This window comes from Bidens hawaiensis, unplaced genomic scaffold (assembly GCF_021521415.1).
Source record: "Bidens hawaiensis isolate Kalapana, Puna unplaced genomic scaffold, B.hawaiensis_p1.1 tig00017459_1, whole genome shotgun sequence".
Classification (NCBI taxonomy): domain Eukaryota; kingdom Viridiplantae; phylum Streptophyta; class Magnoliopsida; order Asterales; family Asteraceae; genus Bidens; species Bidens hawaiensis.
In genome coordinates this window covers 307897-319174 of record NW_027492641.1, presented here as the reverse complement: position 1 = coordinate 319174, position 11278 = coordinate 307897, and positions in this window count along the sequence as shown.

The window sequence follows — 11278 nt, the reverse complement described above, 5'->3', positions numbered from 1 at the left end:
TGAATGGACGACTAGTGGCACTTAATCGCTTTTTGGCATACCACGCGGATAAGTCGTTTCCTTTCGTGTCAACGTTGAGAAACTGTTTAAAGAAAACGCACTTCCGCTGGACACCAGAAGCGGAAGCAGCTTTTCAGGAGATTCGGTCACGCTTGATCGAACTCCCAACGCTCACAGCACCAAAAGCGGGAGAAGAGTTAATCCTATACCTTTCCGCAACAGATAGAGCAACCGGGGCAGTCCTGCTAGTAGAGCGAAAAGGCATCCAGATGCCAATCTATTATGTCAGCCGTATCCTAACAGACGTAGAAACCCGGTACTCTACCCTCGAAAAATTAGTCTTAGCACTTATACACGCTTCACGCAGGTTAAGACGATATTTCCAGGGTCACCCAATCACCGTTCTCTCCAACTTCAAACTTGCAAATGTTCTACGCAAACCCGAGTTATCGGGACGCCTAGCCAAATGGGCAATTGAGTTGGGGGAGTACGCGATAAAGTATAAGCCAAGACCAGCTATAAAAGGCCAGGTTTTGGCCGACTTTATTGCGGAAGTGCCTGCATCGCGGGAAAAAGAGTGCCAGGAAGAGGCTCAACCCTCTCCAGCACAAGACAACAATGATGTCTGGCGACTCTACACTGATGGAGCAGCCAGTAACGAGGGTTCAAGCGCAGGGCTGAAACTAACCAACCCAGCAGGCCAAGAATACACTTACGCTATTCGACTGGATTTTCCAAGTACGAATAACGAAGCCGAGTATGAGGCATTCTTGGCTGGGCTGAGAATTGCGCGTAAGATGGGAGTGAAACACTTGGAAGCCCACGTGGATTCCATGTTAGTAGCCAATCAAATCAACGGGACGTACACGGCCGTGAACGACACAATGGCCCTGTACCTCGCACAAGCAAAAACCCTTATGCGCGATTTTAACGATTGCAAAGTCATACACGTCAAGCGTAGTGAAAACAAATCTGCGGATGCGTTAAGCAAGCTTGCATCATTAGCCTTCACCCACTTGGGAAAGGACATCCGCATTGAACTCCTCGAGGCACCTTCGGTCCCGCACAAGGAAATTTGTGTCATCCAAACCGGCACAGAAACGTGGATGACACCAATAATAAAATACCTCGCGGCAGGTACACTACCAGAGTCAAAAACACAGGCAAGAAAACTACGCTGTAAAGCACTGAATTATCAACTCATCGATGACATCCTTTACAGACGTAACTTTCTTGGCCCACTCTTAAGATGCGTGGATAACCAAGATGCTGACTACCTCCTAAGGGAAGTACACGAAGGCATCTGTGGAGTACACGCAGGTCCACGCGCTGTTGTAGCTAAGCTAAACAACGCGGGATACTTTTGGCCGGGGATGCATACGGATGCGCTGGCATACATCAGAAAATGCAGGTCCTGTCAGCTCTACGCACCCAACACGCACCGCCCGAAGAATGAACTTGTTCCAGTCACCTCTTCATGGCCATTTCAGAAGTGGGCCATCGATGTGACAGGCCCATTTCCTACAGCAGCAGGAAATGTTCAGTTCCTAGTGGTAGCCATCGACTACTTCACCAAGTGGATAGAAGCAAAACCCTTAGCCCAAACAACCGCGAAACATATCAAAAAATTTATTTGGGAATTTATTATTTGTCGTTTTGGACTTCCACAAAATTTGGTGAGCGATAACGGCACCAACTTTGCTGACAAGAAGCTACAACAGTGGCTGAAAGAACATCAAATCACCCACACCTTTACCTCAGTGGCACACCCGCAAGGTAATGGTGAGGTGGAAAAAGCAAATAAGAGCATCGTCGAAGGCATAAAGAAAAGACTCTTGGAACATAGATCCGGCTGGGTGGACGAGCTTCCGCACGTCCTTTGGGCAAACAGAACGCTGAAAAAGGCCAGTACGGGAGAAACCCCATTCAGTCTCACTTATGGCACTGAAGCCATGGTCCCGGTCGAAATTGGTTTACCCTCACCAAGGGTCTTGATTCAGCCAGAAGACAATGATGCGGAAAGACGGTTAGACCTTATGCTAACCGAGGAACGCAGAGACTTAGCCGCAGTGCGTGAAGAGAACTACAAGCGACAAATGCAAAAGTACTACAACACGCGGGTAAAACTCTGCAACTTCAATGTAGGAGACTACATACTGCGTAACAACGAGGCTTCGAACCAACAACGCCCAGGAAAACTGGCCCCGGTCTGGGAAGGGCCATACATTATCAAAGAAGTTCTGGGAAAGGGCGCATACCGGCTCGAAAGGCTCGATGGCACTCCCATCCCAAGAACATGGAATGGAGCTCAATTATGCAAATGTTATATGTAGATCAATTCCAAACTTGTAAAGAAAAGGCCTAGAGCCACTTCTAATGGAAATGATTCTCCTTTCACAATGTGTTGATAGCCTTACCTTTATACTTATGAACTTCCCACACTGATGTGCCGGTATTCACCGCATAAATAGGGGAAGAAGTAAGTCGTTACGTGTGGAAGGCGGCAAAACCCGCATAAACACAAAACGGTAAAAATTTCAAGTTTTATGGAAAACCTCCGCGCAGGTCAGATGTAGGCAAAGTTTAGCCATCCTACTAAGTGCAAGTGACGGTCTTACCCGCACAATCACGAACAAGGAGGCAAAACTTCAACCTATTATCTACCACGTTCAAAGGTTAACTTATTCTGAACACTTAGAAAATTTCAAAGGAAAAGATGAGGAAAACTTCCACGCAGGTCAGATATAAGTAAAGTTAAGACATCCTACTAAGTGTAAGTGACGGTCATACCCGCACAATCATGAAAGAGGAAGCGAAACAAACTTATAATTTGCCACGTTAAAAAGTTAACTTATCTAAGTACTAAATAAATTGCTAAGATAAATCAAAACATGCGTAAAATAAGCAAGGCAAGGAATTAACACAATCTTTATTCCATCAAAATTCAAATATTACAAAGATTGCTGGGTGCATACCTGCATACAAAAGAAGCTATACAAAAACAAAAATCTACGCTAATGGTGGAAAGGGATCTTCAGGATCATGCTTCAGGACCACTTCCACTTGGACCCGCACCATCGGTAGAGCGTGGCGGTTCAAGGAAAGCTTTAAGGATAGCTAGCCCATCATCAGCAGCAGCGATTTCGTTTACCTTCTCCACCACCGGATGCGGGAAGGCGGCATACTGATTCACTGCTTGGTCATAAACAGCTTCAGTATCCACATCATACAAAGGGAAGTTGGAAGGCGGGATGCCTTTCTCAACAAACCCTAGACCAAGCAGGAAGCCGGCCTTTTCCCCATCCTCATGAGAAGCGTTGAGGGCTGTGCTCATAGCATCGTCATAAGACGTCTCCGTGAAGACCCGATGCACAACCTACAAAAAGAAAAAAAATACAAGTATCAAAACCTTTTCTATTTACAAAAAAAAGCGTAAAGACATGAAAAGCTTACCTGAGACAACGCTTCTCGAAGAAGCCATTCCTTGGCAACCAGAGCTTCTTGGAGGGCGGCTTGAGCTTGGTTACAGGCGCGTTCGGCTTCACTTTTATTGAGGTTGGCAAGCAACACTTCCTTTGCAGCAGCCTCTTCGACGCCCTTTAGCTTCCGCTCAGTGTGGTCAAGCACGCCCCTCTGGTCCAGGATCTCTTGGAGCTTCTTCGCGTCCTCCATCGCCAAGGCATCATGAGCCTGTTGGAGCGCCTCTAATTTAGCTTTAAGTTCCTCATTCTCGAGGCGTAGAGGCTCAGCAACAGCTTCAGCCTTGGTGACCCTTTCAGTTGCGTTCCTAGCAGTTTCCTTAGCCAGCCGAAGCTGTTCGTTAACAGCTTCGGCAGCCTTGGAACGGGCCTCGAGACGGGCCTGAACCTCAACTTCAAGGGCCTTGAACGCCTTCTCCTTCTCCGCAGCCGCGGCGGAGAGCCTCTTATTCTCCTCCCGGACAGCCCGCGCCTGAGCTACTTCTTGAATGCGAGCTGCTTTTAACTTGTCGTTTTCACGACAAAGCAGCTCGACGCGCGGCTGCATCCGGGCTAGGAGAACCCGAAGCTCATTGGTTAGCCTACCCTCCTGGTAGCTAGCCATGGCTTCCCCCAACGCACCACTGGGAGCTGCGTGACGAGCCCACTCCACGCACTCCACAGGTGTGCGAAGGGTTGTTCCTCGGCGGATGTTCCATCGTGGAACATACACTTCATTGGAATCCGACACTGCAAAAAACAAAAAGCAGTTAGGAAAAGATGATATATAAAAAAAAAAAAAAAAAATAGGCCAAAAGAACCCTACGCACCTGTAGGGTCAATAACAGGCCGATAGCCGCCAAACCCATCACCTGAACCCAAGGGAAATCCGTCCAAGAGGTCAGGTAGATGGGAAGGAGGCAGAGGTTGGCGAGAAGCCCCATGCATACCTGAAGGATCGGCCGTCGTTGCCGATGACGGAGGAGGCATGGTGAAGGCCGCCGCGGTCGCCGCTGCGGAGTCCGCAGCAAAAGTAACCGCCGGCTCAGTGAAAGATGCGGTAAATATGGCACTGACGGCCGGCGGTGATGTCATCACAGCTGGAACAGTTGGCTCAACGGAGTGAGCAACTGAACCAGCGGAAGCAGGCGTAGGCGCAGCCGCCTGGGTCGTCGCCTCAGGTAGGCTGACCAAGCCTACCGTCATGGGCGGGGAGGTACTCCTCCCCGCTCCACCCTGGAATGCGGTAGCATCCACGCCTGCACAAGGAAAATAAGTATTAATGATGGAAAGCTATGAAGTTAAAAATAAAGGAAGTTTGTACTTACGGGTTTTCTTGAGCCTAAAAGTGCGGACAAGTGGGGACGAACCCGATGGAGCCGGCCTCTTTGCGCCGCTCACCGTCGTCATCCTGGGCTCTCCGGAGGTGACAGTCGCAGCCTCCGGAGCAGTGGTCTTATCACCACCGGGGTTCCCCGCCACCTCCTCGCTCTCGGTCTCTAAGTCAGACCGAGGCACCGGATCGGCAGTGGAGGCCACCTTCGCCTTCCCCTTCCCGCCGGCAGCCTTCTTCTTCCGCACCAACGAAGGACCATCTGCGGATTCTTCATCAGAACACAGGATTAGAGGAATTCCAGCAGAGGTTTCAACATTGAGGGGTCGAGGGTTGAATAACGCCTTACCTGGCCGCCTGGCGCTCAAGATCTCGTGGCCTGGCGGGTAGACCTCCACGAACCGATCCGCCGTCTGTGCAAGGATGGGCAACTCGTTCTCATCTAGAGCACGAGTACCCATCCGAGCGGGACTATCAGCCTCCCGCGGATACAGGAGCGACTGCAAGTCGTTCCCCTCTGAAATAAAAGACAAAACAGTTAGAAGACAAACAAATATAAACAAAGAAGACAGACCGTACCGTAAGGGACAGAGTTCAAACCGTATTCAAGGACGATCGGGATCTTTTGTGCATCCGCATCCTTCCACACCCGGCTCATCCCGAGCATCACCATCCCGGACTCCGCAAAGCGGTAAACCGGAGATTGGACTCGGGATATCTTCGAGAACCATTCCGCCTCCTGATAGTTGGAGGCGTGAAGGCTGGGGAGTGCTTGCCCATTCTTGAACTTCATGGCAAGGGGGATGGCGCGAGCGGAGATAAAAAAGAACTCCAGCTTCCACGAACGAAGACTGCGCTCGGTTGCGCAAATCTTCAAACCCTTTATACGGGTTATCAGAGTATACCACCCCTGGATGCACCTCCAAGAGTAGAAGGTCATCAGGCGGTCGACGAAGGGCTCAATGCCCAGAATCCGGCACACCCACTCGAAGTGGCGAATCTTCGCGATCGCCATCGGGTGCACCTCGGTCATGTGTACACCGTGCCTCTCTAGGACACGGTACACAAACTTTGTCAATGGGAACCTAAGATTCCCATAAACAAAGAATGCGTTATATACCCCGATCTTGCCTCTGGGGGCATCATACACCGTCTAATGAGGTTCAGGAAACTCAGGCTCGAGAGACTCGAGCATGAACTTCCTGACGATGTACTGATATAGATCGACAGACAGAGCACACTTGCACTCGCCAGCAGTACTCTTGTCATCCTTGTCGGACGTGGATGACGGGTGCTCGGCGTGCACCCCAGCCTCCTGGGCTGTACCCTCAAGATCGTAAGCAGAAGACATCTTGCAGATATGAAAAAGAGAACGATTTCAAGAGAATGCTCGACTGAAAAGGTGAGTATTCGCCGGATATCGTTTTGAAGATGAAGAGAAAAGTGAAAGTGTGGATTACAAAGGACACTCTCCCCCTTTATATACTAATCGCAATTAATGCGGTGAATTTAATGCGGAAGAGAGAGAAATCGCAGGTGCAATGAAACTATGACACGTGGCAAAAAGCAAGCTGGCAACAGCTGTTGAAAGGACGCGTGCCAGTAATTTCGCGGCCACGCGCCCGAAAATTCGCGCCCACGTGCCTGAAAAAGCGCCTGGAATGACCATATACTGTCACGTCGCCATAACTTCCTGCACGTCCTGACACTGTCAGAAGAAACCGTCGGATGACGTTTCAATAGTTTGGACTGTTCTTATCCTTTCACCAACTCTTCGAATTTCAAAATTTCAAAAAGATTCAAAAGCGGGAAAATACCCCTTACCTTGGCAACCAAGTAATTATAAGACAGGTGCGAGTAAAGTGTTAAGGCAAAACCCTTCACATACTTAGCACCCGCAGGGAATTGACGCCAGGAATACCTTGGAAGTAAAGTAACCGTAAGACGAGTGCGGGTACAGTGTCAAGGCAAAACCCTTCACATACTTAGCACTCCGCAGGGAATTCAAACCAGGAAGGATCTTCTGGGCCATGCTTGCGGAAACGGGAATAACATCCCCGCATGGCGGGAACGTCGAGAACTATATTGTTTGAAACTCCAAGATGGAATTGGTGGTTTTAACATAATTGATCACTATGTTGAAAACTACCAAAACCCCATGGAGAATCCACACAAGTGGGACTCAACGCTCCTGACTTGCGAGGAGGTTACAAACCTACCCGCTTCATACCCAAAGATCAAGCAGAAAAGTCGGGAATTTCTGCGTGACATTAGGAAAACCGCGGGAAGAATCCCCACGGAAAACCTTAAAACTAAAAACCCTTTTCAAAACCCATTGCTAGTCCAAAAGTTCACCTCACTTATTAATAATTCATGAGAAGAACATTGGACTGGGGGGACTTGAAGAGGTAGGTCCCAGCAGAGCCCAGTTGGACCCGCAAGACTCACCTTGAACAGGGACGTCTGCGCAACGACCAACTGCTTCAAGAAATGCATGTGATGTGAGTGTGACCTTCAATATTAATTATGGGCTGCAGCTGCAGCTGCAGATAATTAACTCTAACTCAGTTCCATTAATCTCTTTCAGTTTTTAAGGACCACACTCACACAGGTGTCGGTGAGTCGTACAACTAAGGGTGGCAAACCCAACTCAAATGGGTTGTTTTGGATCAAGATAGATAAACTTTAAAAGTAAAATGGGTTAGGATAGATTATAAAAATTCTTCAAGTGGGTCAGGATGGGTTGGAAATATACAAGTGAGTTTCATTTATAGGTTAAAATGGGTCAAAACAAAATATCAAAGTTATCCAAAATTTATCTATTTCAAAATACCCAAACTATCATGTGCGAAACAAAATTCATCTGAAACCCAAAAAACGATCAAAACGAAACAAAATCCCCGAACTGACTAAAATGAAACAAAAACGAAACTGAACCGAAATAGAAAAATGACCAAAACGAAAAAAAAAGCGAAATGAAACCGAAAAACTGACCGAATCGAAACAAAAAAAGCAAAATGCAACCGAAAAGCTAACCAAAACTAAACAAAAACACCGAATCGACCAAACCGAAACAAAACTGAATCGAAATAGAAAACCGACCAAAACGAAACAAAAAAACGATATGAAACCGAAAATTTGACCAAAACGAAACAAAAAAAAAACGAAATGCAACTGAAAAGCGGACCAAAACAAAACAAAACAAAACACCAAACCGACCAAAACGAAACAAAAACACTGAATCGACCGAAACAAAACAAAAAAACAAAACGAAACTAAACCAAAATAGAAAAATGACCGAAACGAAACAAAAAAAAAAGCGAAATACAACTGAAACCTGACCAAAACAAAACAAAAACACTGAACCGACCAAAGCGAAACAAACAAATCGAAACGAAACTGAACCGAAATAGAAAAACGACCGAAACAAAACAAAAAAAAAACGAATTGATATTGAAAAACTAACCAAAAGGAAACATAAAAAAACTAAATGCAATTTAAAAACCGGACCAAAATGAATAAAAAACGCCGAACCGACAAACGAAACAAAAAAACTGAAACGAAACTAAACCGAAATAGAAAAACGACCAAAACGATACAAAAAAACCGATATGAAACCGAAAAATTGACCAAAACGAAACAAAAAAAAAGTGAAATGCAATCAAAAAGCTTACCAAAACGAAACAAAAAAAATGAAACGTAGCAACCAAAATAAAACAAATGAGTCGAAACGAAACAAAAAAAACGAAATGAAACCGAAAAAACTGACTAACATAAAACAACACTGGAACCGAAAAAACCGAGAAATCAAAACCGAAATCATTGAAACCGAGCAGATACTGAAACCGACCGAAATGAAAAAAAAACAAAACCGAATAAGAAAAACCCGAAAAACACGAAATTGAACCGGAACAAAAAGTTTTTTTTTATGAAAGAGGAGGATGGGGGAAACATTTTAGTTATTTTACATTTTGCGTTTTTTATTTATGTTTTGAGTTATTATTTTTTTAATAGTTTTTTTGAATATTTTTTTGAGGGGTTTTTAAAACCCTTTGTATGTCAACCTTCACTTGGGTCAAGATGAGTTAGTTTTATCCATCTTGACCCATATCCATCACAACCCTCTATTTTAAAAATCCCTCATGACCCATACCCATCCTGACCCATCACCCAAATCCAACCCAACCCACTCCTATTGCCACCTCTACGTACAACTATAAGATCTTAAAAGTTTATTTTAAATTGTACTGTGGTTGCTGCTAGAGTTAATGATTCAGGCATTAAGTGCTTCAATACTTGGCTCGATAAGAAGTTAAGAACCATTGTCACGCCAAACTTGGGACGTGAAAGAAAAAAACTAAAAATCGAAATGGTCAAACTGTATCTGTAACCAAAGAAATCGATCCGAATTGTGAATTAAGTTTTCGAATCTGATATACAAAAGTTTGAATTTGGTTTATTCGGTTAAACCGAATAACTATGTTTTTTTTATTATTTTTTTATTTTTTTTATGTAACTATGGTTTATGTTTGTGAGTTTTTTAATGGCCCAACCCTATCGAATTACCTAGCTAGTTGTCATCTATTTACATATCCGATGTAAAAACTGATGTTCGGAATAAAAATAGGGGGCGAACCTAGGCAAAACTGATATTCATTTGAGTTCGGTTTTACTTTGGTTGAACTCGGTCTAGTTAGACAATTGAAAATTCATATCGGTTATGGACAACAAAATTTAAATTCCAAGCAAACGAATCCGAACTAACCGAATACATGATATCCGAACCAATAAACATCTATATATAGTACATGACCTAAACTATAAAAAGAATTGAACCACCCACCGTTAGTAGACAAAATAAATATGTTTTGTTTCAAGTGCAAACAGAAAACCCTTATTGATTGTTTGTATTATAGGATTATGTAGTGCCTTTATACATAGAGAATAATATTATATATTAAACTTGATGCCATCCAAAATACTACAATTACATAACTAGTCTATGGATGGAGAAAGACCTGTAGTTTGTATCATAAAAAGATGGAACTCTTATGAGTTGAAAACCGTTGGTAATTTTAGTGTCTGTCAAACTATTTTGGACTGACTTAAAGATTAGATGAGAAACCCTCGCTATATACATTGATACAAGTAAGAAGATGTTGTTTCTACTTTCTAGAGCCAAAGAGCCCATGGGTTCAAAGGGACAAGTGGACAACACCCTTGGCAAGGTCCATGAGTAGCTACCCGGTCAGTGACCAACGCTCGCGGTGAAAAAAGTCTATTACATGAAAGATGTTTCATTTAAAACACATTGAATCCCCATGGATTAAAAAGAAAAACAGAAGGTTTCATGCAAATTAATCATCTAAAGAGATAGCTACTAAAGATTGGTAGTAACATAGTTCTTGGTAACAAACTAGCAACAAGTTCCTAAAGCAATAGTCTTCTATAGAGGTGGAAAAAAAAACGAACCCGAAACCAATATATTTATACTCAAGTTTTAATACCTGAACCTGTATCCTACCCTACTCATAAGGTACGGATATGTTATGCATTTCAATACCAAAATCCATACCCGAACCATTCCTGATTTGTACCCGGTAATACCTGAAAAGCGGAACCGGTTCCATACCCAAAACCGGGGTTTTCAAGTACCCGATCTATACCCGAAAAATACCTGAAAATACCCGAAAAATATCCCTAAAAAGTATAACCTCTTAAAAAATCCAATTTATACCCAAAAAATACTCATAAAAAAACCCGAAAATAGAGTTTTCTCAATACATGAAAACAGGGTATTCAAATACCCGATTACTCGGTTTAGAATAACCCGACCCAAACCCGATACATAGAGTATGGTTTTTAGACACAATATCTGGAATCGAACCCGACCCGGGTATTGTTTTATGATCGATCATACCCTGAACCGAGTATTTGAAAAACTTGATTTGTGCACCTCTAGTCGTTTGCCCAAGTTAGAGGTGCATAAATCGAGTTTTTTTCTAACACCCGGGTTCGGGTATGGAACCGGTTTCGGGTATTGAGGAGAAAAACTCAACCCTATGTACCCGGGTAGGGTTTATGGGCTCGGGTATTGAAACCGTGTACGACCGGGGTATTAATACCCGGTTTTGAATTTGTAAATTTTTTATACATTTTTTAATTTGTTTAAAATTTAAATTTTCTTTGTAATTTATAAAAATAATTAAACTATATTACAAAAACCATAAATCCACTTAATTACAAATTATTTACTTAGTAATATGCATTTTACAAAAACTTAAAGATAAAAGTTGTGAAGTAAACATAAATATATACTATAAAAATTCATGTATTATTTCGGGTATTAGAAAATTGGTATCGGGTATCAGGTATAACCGGGTATCGGGTATAGGGTATGACCGGGTCCAGGTATTTATGGGTATAAATCGGGTACGGTTCCGGGTACGGGTATTGAACTCAAAATGTATACCCTATCCATATCCTA